This window comes from Aristolochia californica, unplaced genomic scaffold, assembly GCF_029961685.1.
Source record: "Aristolochia californica isolate CCGP_79_NKW_82.1479 unplaced genomic scaffold, dmAriCali1.0.hap1 SCAF_8, whole genome shotgun sequence".
NCBI lineage: Eukaryota > Viridiplantae > Streptophyta > Magnoliopsida > Piperales > Aristolochiaceae > Aristolochia > Aristolochia californica.
Genome location: NW_027182279.1, coordinates 3,105,977 through 3,123,010, shown reverse-complemented (window position 1 = coordinate 3,123,010; position 17,034 = coordinate 3,105,977). Strand labels below are relative to the sequence as shown.

The 17,034-nt window shown below is 37.0% G+C and overlaps 1 pseudogene; it reads right to left on the bottom strand.

Moving 5' to 3' along the window:
- Nucleotides 1–340: 340 nt before the first annotated feature.
- Nucleotides 341–14,522, bottom strand: LOC137939436 (epimerase family protein SDR39U1 homolog, chloroplastic-like; annotated as a pseudogene).
- Between the last annotated feature and the right edge of the window lie 2,512 nt (nucleotides 14,523–17,034).

The following is a 17,034-nucleotide window of genomic DNA, read 5'->3' as shown; positions in this document are numbered from 1 at the left end:
GTGAAAGATATATTTCAACTACGATATAATGGTTAAGTTTGCACTGACAAATAAGCAAAGGAGTCTTCCCTTCATATTGAATTAACTCATGTATTTAGATCAGCTAATTCGGGTACAGATTTGGGTACTAAATTGGTCTTTCTCTTCAATCTCTCATTGTTAGGGGAGGTGTTCTTTGATATATTTTCTTGTTTTGCTTTGAAATAAAAGAAGAAACAAATGAGCTATAAGTATGAGGCTGGAGCTGTCGTAATTGCAGTAATTGCAGAAAGTGGATTGTTATACTCATTATACATGAGCATTATGCAATGGAAAGAATAAAGAATACCAAAGAATTACACTAAAAAGATTGACTTAGCTTCACAGGGGATACGATGGACTTGAGTGCGTCTTTGACGCAGGGATATCTGAATGAGAAACCCAACTCCTCGGCTCTAGTAGGAAGCACCCTTTGCCCGTCCAAAACCTATAACCACTTAATGAAGTCATTACAGCTTCTTACCAAGTAACTTGAGGATAAGATGATTTTTATAAAAGAGGAAGGAAGAGAGTACATATAACAGCAGCACCTTCACATAGGACCGCCTTAAGGGCGAAATCAGGTACAGGTAGCCATGAGGGCCGGCCCAAGACTTCACCTAAATGTGCACACATCTCTGCCAACCTGACAGGGTTCGGTGCAGTTCCATTGATACTCCCTGTCATCGGTAAATTTTAGCACTAAAATTAATAGATGAAGTTGTGCTAATCAGTTTGCATGGTACCTTTATAAGAGGGGTTTGAAAGAGATTCATAGATGAGGTTCACAAAGTCATCCACATGAATCCATGAAAACCTGAACAATTGGGAAAAATCAAAATGAGGATCATTTCATATTCTGACATGCAAAAAGCAAAGTGAACATCAAACTCTCCACACTACTGATATTATTTTGTCCCAACAAAGGGTTGACTCCCATATTCTAATCAATTTTACTTGTTAAATCAGGATTGTTCAAGCTTATCAACTTTTCCCCTCAGCATCTGAGACACAAGAGACTACAATGCTTTTATAGTGCTTTGTTAAAGAATATTACCATTGTTTTCCAGTGCCAAGGGGTTCACCAGCAAACATCTTGAAAAGAGGAATCATTTTGGCTTTACCAGAAAGTAACCCACACATCAAAATTGTCACAGGGATATATTACTCAATGCGAGAGAGCAAATTGAAACAAGACTTTCAGGACTTTCATCATCCAAATGATTTAGTTAAATTCACCAATCCAAGCCCAACATTGTTGGGCCCAAAACATGCCTTTGGTTCTTGAAAGAGGTCGATCTGAATCTAGTTCCTAAATAATACATCCGAACAAGATCTAAACATTAGGATATCTGGCATAATCTAGACATATTCCAAGCCTAACAGTGACAAGCAAATCTTAAAGATAATTGTTCAAATTGTGTATCTAAAAAACATGTAAGAAAGGAATCATACCTAAAGCACCACCGTCTTTGCCGAGGACAACCCCAATGCAAATAAGCAACAATCTTACATCCTTATTTACTTTCAATGCCCTTGCTTCCCATTCTCTACATACCTGAAAATTTGTATTGTTAATCATCAAGGTCTGACGTTATTGAAGAACAAATATGGAAGAGTCTTACATGACTCTCACAGCAAGAAGTCTCATAAAGTCAGAATTAATATCGTGAAGTTTTACAGGAGTCTCACAGGAGGTCTCAAAGAAGAGTTTCAGTTATAAGGTGTTTTAGTTATTTTAATCTTCTATTTATGTTCACTTGTTTAATTATGCTAGGACTTATTTTAAGTGTCTTTGGGTGTAATTGGGACATGGTTAGTTTAATTATAATTAGATTCTACTTGTCGAGGCTCATTGTACTCAAATTACATCAAGTCAGTGAAGTTTTTCTCTTTTCCAAAAATTCAACATGGTATCAGAGCAAGTTCTGTGAGTTGACTTGGTCAACCCACAAACATAATGTGATCCTTTTCTGACCTATCATCTCAAGTAGTTTAGGCTCATATTCTATATTTTTTTTTCATTCCTGTCACAGTACCAGTTGTTTTCTTGGCGTTTGCACCTCTATATTGAACTTTTCATATTGATAAATTATATATTAACAAAAAGATTTTCAAATCTATTTTCCAAAGAAAAAAAAAGAAGTTTGGAAATTGGAGTTTTATACAAAGAGAAATTGATATTTAAAGGTCAGATTGTAAGAGAGGTTCGAGCAGCAGTAGAAAACTTCAACCTTTGAGCCGTTTCTACCATCAAGAACGAGATTTTATATGGAGAATTATATATCAAAAGAAAGATCTATAAAACTATTTTCTTACCTATGCAACTAATTCTTAATCTGAGTTTTTTAGAGGGAGATATTGATCTCAGAAGAGTCAATGGTCATGCTGGTCAAAGAAGAAAGAGTACTCGGTTAGACCAAATTAAAAAGTCCAAAGTCTATCAGATTTTTCTCTCAAAAGAAGTATAAAAAACTATACTTGGATGAAATGAATTAAAGTCTAGTTTCATAAGAATAAATTTTATATCAAACTAATCTATTTTTAAGGAGATATTCGCATTGGAGTTGGCAAGGGTCATCAAACAACATAACGAAGAAAATCAAGAAGTCATAAAAGATTCAAGAACAAAGTTTTTTATGTCAAATTAGGTATCAATTTAAAGATATTTGACTCTAGTTTCTTAAGCAATAAACCTTTTGTGATTTGAACTATATTTTTTAAAATATTGATATCAGAAGTATCAAAGGTTAGTTCTACCGAAAATCTCTCATTTTTTCCTATTTTTTCTCTTATTATCTCTCCATGCATTAATGTGAACTGGGTTTCTTTTTCTTCTAAAGTCCAAGTTTTTTAGCCAAAGTTATCTTCTAATCAGAGAGTTTTGGTCAGACTTAATGATTCCATGATGTGCTCATTCAAGGTATGCAATATTTTTCTTTGATATTGCTTTCAAGTTTTGCGTTTTTGTTACTTGATTGTATATCTTCCGCATAATTAACTTTGAAAAATTGTGGTCACCCCAAAAAAGTTATACTTAGTCAAATTTATTAAGTTCAACTCCCCTAGTTTTCAAAAAAAAAAGGTCACTTTGGAAGTATGAGTGTTACATAGTCGTTGCCTTTCGGTGAAAGTGATTTTCCTTTAATATTTATTCAGTTTATCATCTTGTGTTTTTATCACTTCAAAGCAATACCTAGACCCACTATCGAAAAAAGTATAGGAGTGTGTGTAACATCCATCTTGAGTAAAGTCCTTTGTTTGGTTAGCATATATATATATATATATGTAAAATAGGAATAGGGGCATTATTGTAATTTTGTGATTATCACTTATGGGACTATATGTATATATATATATATATATGTGTAAAATAGGAATAGGGGCATTATTGTAATTTTGTGATTATCACTTATGGGACTATATGTTCCCTAAGGGCGGGGGGGGGGGGGGGGGGGGGTTAGGGCACAATGTAAGTGTAGAGGGAAATGAAATATAATGAAAAGTACTTGTTTGTGTTAGGGTGCGCAATGGAAAATGTAGTGTAAAGTACTTGCTTGTGTTAGTGTGCACAATGGAAAGTGTGGTGTAAAGTGAATATAGATTATTTATTAAATAAAATATTTTGATATATATGACTATCAGAAAATTAAATTAATATTAGTAAATAAATAAAATATATTAAATATAATTATTAAACAAATGCTTACTTTTATATTATTAAAATTGTAATCAAATTTTAATTTTGCAATATCTAAAAATGAAATAATTATACAAATATCGTAATAATAAAAATAAAAATAATACAAATATAACTCAATCACCTTTTTAATATAAAAAAATATATCTGTTCATACAAAAGTACAACACAAAAAATATTTAGTGGCATTAAAATATAATAGTCAATAATTTTTCCACATCTAAATTGCTAAAACATCTCGATAATATGATGCTCTTGTAGATTGTATTGCGAACTCCCTCTGAGTGTCCACATCATCCTCAACATCATCATTACTATCACTATCTTCATTATCACTTTCATTGTTATCTACACCAAAATCATTTTCTTCATCTTCAAATAAATCCATGTAATCTTCTATGCGATATTTACCTTCAGGAACATAAATTTTATCTCGTCTGGTTAATGCTGACTTCAATACACGTGAATCGGCTGCTGATCCCTCCCATCCAGCAAGTATATATGTGAATTGCATGTCAAATGTACATGTTGCCATTACATTTTGTGAAAGAAAACCCTTTATGTTCCAGAATCTTACTTGTTCATCTGATGGGATATGTGCTTTAATATAAGTACCATCAATGACACCAATACAATCCTAATAAAAAACTCATTAATAAAAATATATATTTATATAGTAACTGAAAATTAATCATCAAACTACTTTATATTTACATTAAAATATGGATAATATATATCACTGTTCAAGATCTTTGAATGAGTACGTCTTGAAGGTCGTTTGATGTAATAAGATTGTAGTCTGATAATAGTATTTAACACCTTGTGAAAATACTTACTAATTGTCCAATTTGATCTTTCAAACATCTCTGAAGTGACACTGTAAAATTGTTGTTGACCAATAATGATACAAAAATATGCAAGTTGTTCTTCCACAGTTGTATCAAATAGAAGTCCTCTACTTTTCAAGATTCCAGCCAACTTGAGAAAAATAGTTTTATTCATCCTATACACTTTTCGAAATTTAATAGGCGATCTTTCTAATGCTTTCTTTAAATATTGTGGACCACCCATATGATAAGAACGTTGTACTTGCCTATTATAATCATTTAAGTATGAATGGACAAGGACAAGTACAACTGTATAAGCTACAATACAGATACATATTTTCTCTCTATCTGGTAGATTATCCATGGGTACCTGCAATACTAGACATTGAATAATGAAAACATGGTTCAAACACATTCACTATTGACCAGAAATACTCAATAATCAATGTCATTCATACAAAATTAAATATGTCTCATAAATATAGGTTAAAACTGTCAACATCTGTCTGAGTCTATTACATTGCATTAAATTTAGCCATCAACCAGTTATATTGATCTTTTTGTTTCATCTTCATAAACATATCCTTCTTAGCTTGGTCTCGAGCAAGTCCATGGAGGTTCAACTGGAGTAAAGATGTCTTTAAGGGTTGATGACATATTGTTAATAGCCTCAACGATTCTGTTAGCATTTTCAACTAATGGTTCGAATCTCTTCCTACGCTGAGTAGAAGAAGTTCTATCCCTATCCTTGCTTGGTGTTTTGCTTTTCAGAGGAGCATCACTTGGAGACTCTGTAATGTTGGGTGTTGGGATCTCTCTGATTGCATCATCTTCATCAATGTAATAATATATGAAACTATTATTCTCTTTACTATCACCACAAGAAGTTAAACATTGTTAACATGAAATATATAGCATATTAGACAGAAGAGCCTCGGATAAAATCATATAGTGTTGTAGACAGATTAAAAATAACAGTGGGGTTTTGAGAAAGAAAATCAGTAAATTTGAGATGAAGACAACCTAAAAATCTTTACACTGCATTGACCCTGTAAAAAATGTAGCTCTGTTTCATTTTATTCTATTTCTCCTATTTCATTTTATCTACCCTCATTAAATTACTTTCAACAAAGGCCAGAAAATAATTTTTCATCACCAAAGTGCACAAGAAGTCGACAATGTGCCTTCAAATAACTTCATAAATACCTTAAATCGAGCCAGAGAGGTTGCAGAGAGGGGAGACTGGTTCGGCGACGCTCGTCGGTGCTGGGGACGGCGAGAGGAAGAGAATCAAACACCGGGGAGAGGTTGCAGAGGGGGCAATTGAAATCCCCGAAGGTCGCGAGCGAGGAAGGAGTCAAAGAGGTTGAAAGAGGGGAGAGATGTTGCCGAAGGTCGTCGAAGCTGGGGACGGTGAGAGGAGCGTCAGAGATAAGGTCGTAGGGCGATTGAAATCGCTGAATGTCACGAACGAGTGAGGGAAAAAAATAATTTCTTTGAAACCCTCGTTCGACAAAGGTTCCTCCCCGATAGCGAGATGTATTTGAGCGATGGTAAGTGAAATCCAAGCTCGACCCCTCGGATTTCACTTACCATCATTTTATGCCTGAAATGGGGGAAAATGAAATACAACTGTATTTCACTTTCCCCCGTCACTTACTGGGAGCACTAACGCATTTCGGCCCACTTTCCCTAGCGTAAGTGAAATTATATTTCACTTACGTTGCGCACTAACGCCCTCTAAGTTCTCTCCTTCTCTGTATGAAAATAATCGGGAAATAAAATATCTTCAAAAATATCTTGACATGGTATCAGAGCTTCGTTCCACGCCCTGATTTTTTTTTCGAGCTTGTTCGGCGCCCTCGGCGGTCTCAGTTCGGCGTTGGAGATCATCGGTTCAACATTGTACTCTCAGAGGTCAGTTATCTTTCCCTCTTTCTCGGTTCTCAATTTGTAGTGGATTTCAGAGGGTCTTGTGGCACCATCTGGGTTTTATCTCGGATTTTGGAGGTTCCTCTCTCAGATAATTTTTTTGGTGTTCAACGAGAACATCTTCGTTTTTGGTGTTCGACGGGAGCCAAAGGTCCACTCCACGAAGATTCTTCTGCTCGGTACACATGTTACAACATCTGCAGCGGCCATTTCTACAGCTGAAGCAAAGAAGGCATGGCTCATATTGGCGTGGGTGAGCACAGTTGTTGGAAACCTTTCATTGCTGGGTTCTGCAACAAACTTAATAATTTGTGAGCAAGATAGCAGGGGCATCTCCAATTATAATCTCGCATTCTGGAGCCATCTCTGGTTTGGAGTTCCATCAACACTTATTGTCATTACAGTGGGCTAACCTCTTATAAGGGGTTAATCCGAAATAGAGAACTATCATATTCTCTTTCATGTGAAAAAAAATTCCAAATCAGACTTGTTTCTGTCAATCGGGTGAGAAAAGAAATACAATAGGGTGTTTCTTTTTTGAAATTTGTGGGTTTTTGTCCAAAGAGGTGTCATCTGGATTTTATCATGTCATCTGATAGGTTAGACTCGTTCCCTATCCGTTTCACAGGTAAAAATTGCACTGCTTGGGAATTTCAGCTTCATTTATTCGTTATGGGAAAAGAGTTATGGGGTCATATAGATGGGAGTGATCTCGCACCTCGAGAGGCCGAGGCTTTGTCCAAGTGGACAGTCAAGGATGTTAGGGTCATGACCTAGATCCTTGGCTCCGTTGAACCTCACTTTGTTCTCAATCTGAGGCCCTATAGAAATGCAGCTGACATGTGGAGTTACCTCGCCAAGGTTTACCATCAAGACAACACGGCTCAATGTTTTCAATTAGAGTATGAGATAGCTAATTTCACACAAGGAAGTCTCTCCATTTAGGAATATTTTTCTGGTTTTCAAAACCTTTGGGTTGACTATGCAGACATTGTTTATTCTGATGTTCCCGTTGCAGCTCTCTCTGCTATTCAAGCAATGCATGAAACCAGCAAGAGAGATCAATTCTTGATGAAGCTCTGTTCCGATTTTGAAATTGCACAGTCTAATATGATGAATCGTCATTATGTACCATCTTTGGATGCTTGTTTCAGTGAACTTCTTCGTGAGGAGCAGCGTATCGTAACTCAGACTGGAATGGAATATCGGGCTAATGTTAGTGCCCCTGTTACTGTGGCTTATGTAGCACAAGGGAGGAATAAGGGAGGAGACATGCGTGTTGTTCAGTGCTTTAGTTGTAAAACTTTTGGTCATATTGCTCGGGATTGCCCTAGGAAGTTCTGTAACTACTACAAGAAACAGGGTCATAGCATCTCTGCCTTCCCCATTAGACCTGAAAGGAAGCAGGGCACTGCTTATCATGCCTCCACTGGTGCCTCTAGTTCTACTACATTGCTTGCTGCCTCACCAGTTGTTCCTATTCCTGCAGCACCTACAACCTCAGCAAACCCGAACATACTCACTCTTGAGATGGTACAACAGATGATCATTTTTGTTTTCTCTACTTTTGGGCTCTCAGGTAATCATAAAGTTTCTTCTAAGTTATGGTATTTTGACTCTGGAGCTTCTAACCATATCACCAATACTGTTGTTTCTCTTTCCAATGTCAGAAATAAAAAAATTAACACCGCTGATGACAATTCTATGCCTATCAGTGTTGTTGGTGATCTTTCCTCTTGCTTGACTGATGTTTTTGTGTCTCCTGACCTCTCCACAAATCTTATTTTTGTTGGTCAATTGGTAAATGATAATTCTAATGTCCATTTCTCTCAATCTGGTTGTGTTGTGCAGGATCAAGTGTCAGGGATGATAATCGCGAAGGGGCCTAAAGTGGAACGACTTTTTCCTCTTTATGTTCTTCCTTCCACCATTAGTCCTAGTTTTCCTTTCTTTGCCTTTGCATATAATGTTGTTGGTTCTGGACCTAAGATGTAGCATAAATGTCTAAGTCACCCAAACTCTGATGTACTTCAAAAATTATTTAATTCTGGTGTATTGGGACATAAAACATGTTCTTCTCATGATCTTTCTTTTGAATGTCCATCATGCAACTTGACAAAAGTGAAGTTCTACCTTTTCCTCATCATACATCTCATGTTTAACAATGTTTTGATATTATACGTACTGATGTTTGGGGGATTACACCTGTTGTTTTTCATGCGCATTAAAGTACTTTGTCACCTTTATTGATGACTATAGTCGATTTACTTGGGTTTACTTTTTACGGGCTAAGGCCGAAGTTTTTTTAGTATTTAAGCATTTTCTTGCGCTCTGGTTCTGGCGGCGAATACATGTCTAATGAGTTTCAGGACTTTCTTCAAAGCAAAGGAATTGTCTCTTAGCGTTCTTGTCCTTTGACACCGCAACAAAATGGTGTTGCTGAGTGAAAAAATCGTCACTTTCTTGATGTGGTCAGAACCCTTTTACTTGGAATCATCTTTTCCTTCTCATTTTTTGTGTAAAGCACTTTCTACTTCGGTTCATTTGATCAATCGCTTACCTTCTCCTACATTACATCATGCTCCTCCCTTCTTTAAGTTGTTTGACCATTCTCTTTCATATTCAAATATTTGGACATTTGGTTGTGTTTGTTTTGTGCATTTCCCTACTCATGAATGACATAAACTTACAACTCAATTAGTTAAGTATGCTTTTCTTGGTTATGTTATACCTCAAAAGGGTTATGTTTGTTATGATCCACATGCTCATAGTATACGTGTTTCTCAGAATGTGCTTTTTTTTGAAAATCAATATTTTTTTCCATCTCATGTTGAGCTGCCATCTGCATCTTTATCTCTTCTGCCTAGCTTTGATGATTCTCCGATAATTGTGAAAATGTTCAAACCTGGTTTTGTGTATGGAAGACGTAGTAGACATGAGTCTGGTTCCACTTCCTTTGTGCCCCCTCACGATCTTGTCCAGGTGCCTGCTCCTACTCCTGCTCTAGCTTCCTCTGCTCTTCGTCGATCTACTCGCCCTTCTCGGCCTCCTCATTGGTATGGTTTCTCCTCCACTATCTCTCATGTGGCTACCTTATCCTCTATTTCCATTCTCACTTGTTACAAACAGGCCATGGAACATGAGTGTTGGTAGAATGCAATGCAAACATAACTTCGAGCTCTTGAGGAGAATCACATTTGGGATATTGTTCTTTGCTCCCTACAATTAAGCCTCTTGGGAGTAAATGGGTTTTCTCTGTAAAACTTCGCTCTGATGGCTCTTTGGATTGGTACAAAGCTTGCCTAGTAGCTCTGGGCAACAAATAGTAATATAAGATAGATTATAAAGGTACATTTGCTCCTATTGCCAAAATGACCACGATTAGAACTATTTTAGCTATTGTTGCTTCCCAGTTGTGGCAACTGCATCAGATAGATGTGAAGAACACCTTTCTTCACGGTGACCTTCAAGAAGAGATCTACATGAAACTTCCTTGTGGTATGACTACTTCTCCTCATGATGTCTATAAGCTAAGGCGTTCTCTATATGGACTCAAGCAAGCGGGCTTGGTTTGAGAAGTTTTGCAGTACGCTTCTTACCTTTAGGCTTACACAAAGTCAATATGATTTTTCTCTCTTACTCCACAAGTCTGCATCGGGTATAGTCCTTCTCTTGGTTTATGTGGATGATACTATAATTATTGGCACCGACTTTGGTTTGATTACTAAGGTTTAGTAGCTGTTGCATGCCACTTTTCATATGAAAGATCTAACAAACACCTAGGCAATAGGACTTCCTAGGAGGTCACCCATCCTAGTACTACTCTTGCCCAAGCTCGCTTAACTTCAGAGTTCTGAGTCAGATGCCTAACCAATACAACCCGAAAGATCGGTCTGTTAGATGCGGAAAACAAAGACTCTACCAAGAGTGGACGGAACCATTCTGACAAGATCTTGGCCAGCTCACCTACTTCTTAGGATTGGAAGTACATCATCGGGCCAATGCTATTTTCTTAAACTAACATAAGTATATTCAAGATATTATTACCTTGGCTGGTTTGGAGGACACTTCTTCGGTTGATACTCCTATGGAGGTCAATGTCAAATACAAGAAAGATGAAGGGGACCTTCTAGATGACCCTACTCTCTATCAGCACCTGGTTGAGAGTCTCATCTACTTGATCACTACCCGCCCTGATATCTCATATGTAGTTCATCAGGTCAGTCAGTTTATGTCTTCTCCTCGGCATCTCCATATGGCTACAGTTTGACGCATCATCTGCTATCTTCGAGGTTCTCCTACTCGTGGGTTATTCTTTCCGACAGGCTCATCCCTTCAACTAGTTGCTTATAGTGATGCTGATTGGGCTGGGTGTCCAGATACACATCGATCTACCACGGGTTGGTGTATGTTTTTAGGTGATGCTTTAATTTCTTGGAGATGTAAGAAACAAGATCGTGTTTCAAAATCCTCTACTGAGGCCGAGTACCGTGCCATGTCTATTGCTTGTTCTGAGATTGTATGGCCACGTGGTCTTCTTTCAGAGCTTGATTTTCCTCAGATTACTTCTACCCCTCTTCATGCTGATAACACTAGTACTATTCAAATTGCCACCAATCCCGTTTTCCATGAATGCACTAAGCACATTGAGGTTGATTGTCATTCTATCCAAGATACCTTGGAGAGTCGAGTGATATCTTTTCCTTACATTTTTTCGGATCTCCAAGTGGCTGATGTCTTCACCAAAGCAATAACTCGACAACGGCATTAATTTTTGGTTAGCAAATTGTAGCTAGTTGACTTACCAACATCTATTTGAGGGGGGATGTTAACATATATATATATATATATATATATATATATATGTAAAATAAGAATAGGGGCATTTTTGTAATTTTTTGATTATCACTTATAGGACTATATGTTCCCTAAGTTCTCTCCTTCTCTGTACGAAAATAATCGGGAAATAAAATCATCTTCGGAAATATCTTGACATGTTCTTCATCCAAGACGTGATTTATGTTTGAGCTACCCTTAAAAAGTTAGTAGTCTCTTTGTTGTGCCCTAAAGTTGGGTCGTTTTTTGCCTTTAAAATGGAGCAGAGTGTGTTTCAGACAATGAACGTTTTAACTGGTGTATGGAATTTTATCGTACAACTAGGAGTGATTTTCTTCTCCCATATCGTGTTTTGTCCAAGCTAGGTCTCTATGGCCTTTTTATCCCTGGCATGAGGGGAAGAAGTACAAGAAAGAGGTATTTTGTTTCACATGTTGTAGTAATTTTTATGTGACCAAAATATTCAAGATAGGGAGAGCACAAAAGATGAAGTTTTTTGCATAAAGATGAAGTTTTGCATCTATGAGGAGTTTTTTTTTTTTAACAAAAGAAAATTGAAGACCAAAAATCATTTTCATTTCAAGTTGAAGTTATAAACTCCAACTTGAGAGGGAGCGTTGAAGAGCAAATATAGAAAAGTCTTACATGACTCTCATAACAAGAAGTCTCACAGAACCAGAATTAATATGGTGGAGTCTTACAGGAGTTTCACAGGAGGAGGTCTCAAAGAAGAGTTTCAGTTAAAAGGTGTTTTAGTTATTTTAGTCTTCTATTTATGTTTAGTTGTTTAATTATGCTAGGACTTATGGTTAAATGTTAAACTTTGGGTGTAATTGGGACAAAGTTAGTTTAATTCTAAATGGATTCTACTTGCCTCTATTATAAATAGAGGCTCATTATACTCAAATTACATCAAGTCAATGAAGTTCTTCTCTTTTCCAGAAATTACATAACGCAACCATGTGAGGAAATCACTTTCTGCTACTAATAATGTAACAGTCCACAAAATAAGAAATGATGATGATGATGATAATGATAACGATGATGATAATGATAAGTAGCTTCAAAATGCTGATCAGTTCAGGATTCTTACCTCTGCTAGATAGTCATTTCCTGAAGGACTTCTCTCATCAAATACTTGAGTTTCACTGGTGCCTGTGGATGTATAAAAAGGAAAAGGCAATAAAGAAGTAGAAAAAAATAAGAGAAAAATGAAAGAAAGGAAGGGAGAAGGGGGCTGAAAGCAGCAGAGTTTTTACTTAAATGAAAAATACACCTTCTTTGATGATAAAAGAAAAGGAGAGCAAGAAGAACTATGTAATGAATAACTTTTGGTTTTATTTGTTACATAGCTTGAGTTTTTTTCATTTTTCAAATATTAGTGCTTAACTTTTTTCTTCTGTTTGTCTTCACACTTTGCATTACAATCATACAAGTGGCCAAACTGAACAGAAAAAAAAAAAAAAAGTAAACCAAGATTCACAGAAATAGAATCTAGTGATATGATCAAGGGTGCAAAAAGGGTTTAATGTTGCAGGATCAGGATGAGACCAGCTTAAAAAAACTCACACCTGTGTTGATCCCAATCATTAGGAACCATAGAACAGCTTCTAAGAGAGTGACATGGCACGGTATAAGAGACCTGTTATCCTGATTTGCTAAGCAGGAGCGTGGACTTCTTTTGATGCATAGAAGCAATTACCCAGTACAACTAATTAAATTTCAACCAGCTGTTTCTGAATAGAGGAATTTATCAGCCCTTAGCTCTTTGATTTTTATTTCATAATGGCTTTAAGGAATACACAAACAAACAAGCAAACTATGAAGATATAATGACTGGAACAGTACCACATTGCTGTCGAACACACCCACACTCAAAAGTAGGAATCTGCATGTAACTGGCTCTTGCACTAGAAGCAACACCACAAGCTTGACATGATATATACACACAAAATACAGGATGAGCCATATGCTCAAGCAACTTTCACACATTGACATTTGCATTGCTAGTCAATGTTGCTGCTTGTGGACCATGGCTAGAGAATTTACATGAGCAGGTTATTTTAGTTCTGAAGATATATGCTCTTAACTAGTTAAGAAAATGATTAATGCATTCAAGATAATCAAGATAAAATGTATAAGTCCAATAAAAACTTTTCTTTAAATTTTTTTTCTTTCCACATTCATTTGATGATATGAAAAAATTTACTTATATTCCACGCAGGCACTTCAATGCCAGAGATTGAGCCGTCTAAATGGTGGATGTGTTCATTTAGTGTCATCACCAAATGAGTTTGGAGTTTGGGCTGTTGAACAGAACAGAAAAGAAGTGATTGGAACTTCAAGGGTTTTCAGACTCAATACTGTAACAAGTTTGAATAAGCCATAATCTTTGTAGAAGAATGAAAATGATTGCTTGATCTTCGCTTGCCATAATCTTTGTAGAAGGATGAAAATGATTGATTGATCTTAGCTTGCCAAAGGATAACTATGCTTTGGACATGAAAGCAGTAGTATGTCCTCTGTGGATCACATAGCAGCTAAACACAGAAGAACCCTACTCAATATTTCCTATGTGGTTTCAGATAAATATGAACCAATTATAGGGTCTCTACTAAGGAATCAGTCCAACCATAAATAATAAAAAGGCAAATTGCAGCAGCTAAAACATACCATAATAACCAACAGCTGTTGCACTGACCAAAACTGAGGGACAAACATCTTCTTTTGATTGGTTTATCAGATCTACAACCTTCAAAAGTTAAATGCAGGTGTTAGAATAACCTCAAATACCCACTTACGTAGGCAGTCCATCCTGTCTGTATTACTTGTTACTGTTTCAAACTACAGGAAATTGTGCTGTGTAGTTTGTAGAACAAAGGAAAGCTATAAATTGCATCCTACAAAATGTTACTGGAAACTTAGGTCTATATTTATCAACTTAAGGTAAAGATTATGACCTTAGAAGTGACATTGATCCTACTTTGCTTTCTCTCTCTCTTGATCTGCATCAATTATATGACAACCTGAAATTATCACTGGTCCAAAACTGCAGAATTTTAACTGATTTCTCAGGTGCAACTAAACAACCATTAACTAACCTCAGGAGATCATCTTGTACTTATGGGCATCCCAGCCAGGTTAACAACTGCAGTTGCAATGATATAAAAGAAGTGGTTGCACACATCTGCTGCACATGGCATGCTCATTTACAACAGAAGTGATGTAACAGATATGCTATATTTCACATCCTGGCCATAACAACAGCTTTATTTTTATGGAGTTTCTGGGAGATCATCCTGCAGAAGTTGTTTGGCGTTTTTGGATCTCATGGTCGAAGCTCTTGTCAGAGGGGTTCCAACAAGCTGCTCACTGTATAAGTATCCAAATCAGTTAAGAGACCTGGACAAATAGAATTGCATGGGCTCAGAAAGCCTCAATTGCGTAGAGGTTCACTGGGAGGAATGAAGAACTCATGCTAGAAAAATGGGCCTAAGAAATGATAAATGGGCCGATGAAGCCTATCTGGTCTCATCCTTAGAAGTCGTACCTACTTGAAGCCCAACATGGACCTTCTGAGTTCGACACAGACAGCAAGGTGGAAACCTCGTCCTCCCTCCAGACTCCTTGGTAGGAACTAAGAAGTGAGTGAAGACGGCTCTGTTGCTGTGAGTGGCGGGTTGGTTGGTAATGGCCATGCAGGGGTGCGGCGCGGTGGTCAGGCGAATCATGATGTCGGCAGAGAGAGCGCCGACGCTGCCGGTCTTGTGCGCCCGCGGCGACAAGAGGACGAAGAAGGGCAAGCGCTTCAAGGCCTCATATGGTAACGCTCGACCGAAGAAGGACAAGAAGATCGAGCGGATCAAAGACAGGGTGGAGGTCCCCAGGTCCACTCCTTGGCCGCTCCCTTTCAAGCTTATTTAATGTCATCCCCTTTTCTGTTTGTTGGGTATGGACTGTGTTAGGGTTTCAGCTGCCGCCACCATACGATTTGTATAATTCACCTTTTTGAATGAAACTCGATATGTTGGTGCATTTTGACTTAATTGTTCTTTTTATCTTTTTCTTCTAGTTGACAGTGTCGTTGCCATCATAATTGTCTGCTGTTGTTCATTGTTATATCCCACCTTATGATGAGGAGCATCCTGTTAAGTAGAAAAGTACGGGGAAAGAGAGTTTTTTTCTTTTTTTTCCTGAACTTAATTGCCTTGGTCCTGAAGTTCTCCATGAATTGAAGAGGCTCTAAAGTTTTCTTTGTTGATACAGTGATCCCCATCGAAAAAGGAAAAAGTAAGTAAATACAGGAAAATACATCAATTGAGAAAGCTCAATAGAAAACTGTAGAGAAAGAAAATACTTATGAAGCATGTTGCGATGTTATGTTCCTAAACCCTGATCAGTTTTAGTTAAAGTAATACTAAATAAAGTAACAGAAAAAACTAATCAAAGGTGTTCTTTTGTTCTCTTTCATTCAATTGTTGCCCTCTTTCCAAGTGAGAAAGCTCAATAGCAAACTGTTGGAAAAAATATATATGAAAAAATACTGTCAGTTTCATGTTCTTAATCTGTTCCTATTGTCTTTTCTTCTCTGGCCCCTTTATTTTCAGAGGAGATTCCTCCAATGCCATAAGCTGCATTAATCAGCAGCTACCAGCCCCCCTCCTCCCCCCCCCCCCCTGGAGGCTTGTATATGTGTTTGATGAAATATTTGATATCGCATCTATTGTAGAGTGGAAAAGATGCCTGCCTAGGGCAGCCAATGGCCTGGCTTGTGATTTGGGGCAACCCTATTTGTAATATATTCTTCTGGATGGAAGAATAGAGCTATAAAAATTCTCAAAAAAAAAAAAAAAAAAAAACTGTTCCTTTTGCAACGATATGGCAGTGGTCTCTTGTTGGACTAAAGTTGCAATAGATTTATAAATATGTAAAGTGGCTTGATTTTCTCAATTATGAAAGATACTCTATGTGATGAGCTTTAGTAATGGCTGGTGATGGGTTTCTCTTGGCCAATATCAACCTTCTTTTGAATGTTTCAGCATATTTATGGTTTTATTTAGATGAAAAAAAATAATCTTGTAAGTTCTCCTTTCTGAGCAGTTAGGTGCTCTAGTGCCACCATTTCCTGTCTGTGTGTGGGGTATGGTTGGGGGGTTGTTTGAAGTGTGAGGTCTTGGGTTCTGGTATCACTGGGGTATATGGAGTGCAACATTCAAAAATAAAATAAAATAAAATAAAATACTACAATCTCCCTAAGTCTCATCCATTCAACTCTTATACAGCAGAACCGAGATTGCCTGTTCACTAATGGCCATTTGTGGGACACTTTCTGGATCATTATACAGGTATACAGAATGCAACTGCCAAGTATTTCTGAAATTTTTTTATATCTTAAGACTTTAGATAGTAAAACATTTTAGAAATATTGTGCAACATGTCTATGTTTTTTGTACTGCCACAGAAACTTGGAACTGCTTTTTGTCATGCCTGTGCTAGTTGTTGTTTTCTGAAAAATTTGGACCTGAAACGTGTTGCTAAGATTCCAAGTACTCACATTTCTCAGTTCTCTGCAATGTTTTCCTCTTCTAATTGGTAGAGAGTCCTGAGAATTTTAGCTTGTGATATGGTGTGTCTGTGCAGTTTCTGTGGAAGTTGTGTGAATAGGAATTTGCGTTTGACCCAAGAGCTATTTTATGTTGGACTAGCTTTCACAGTTCATGT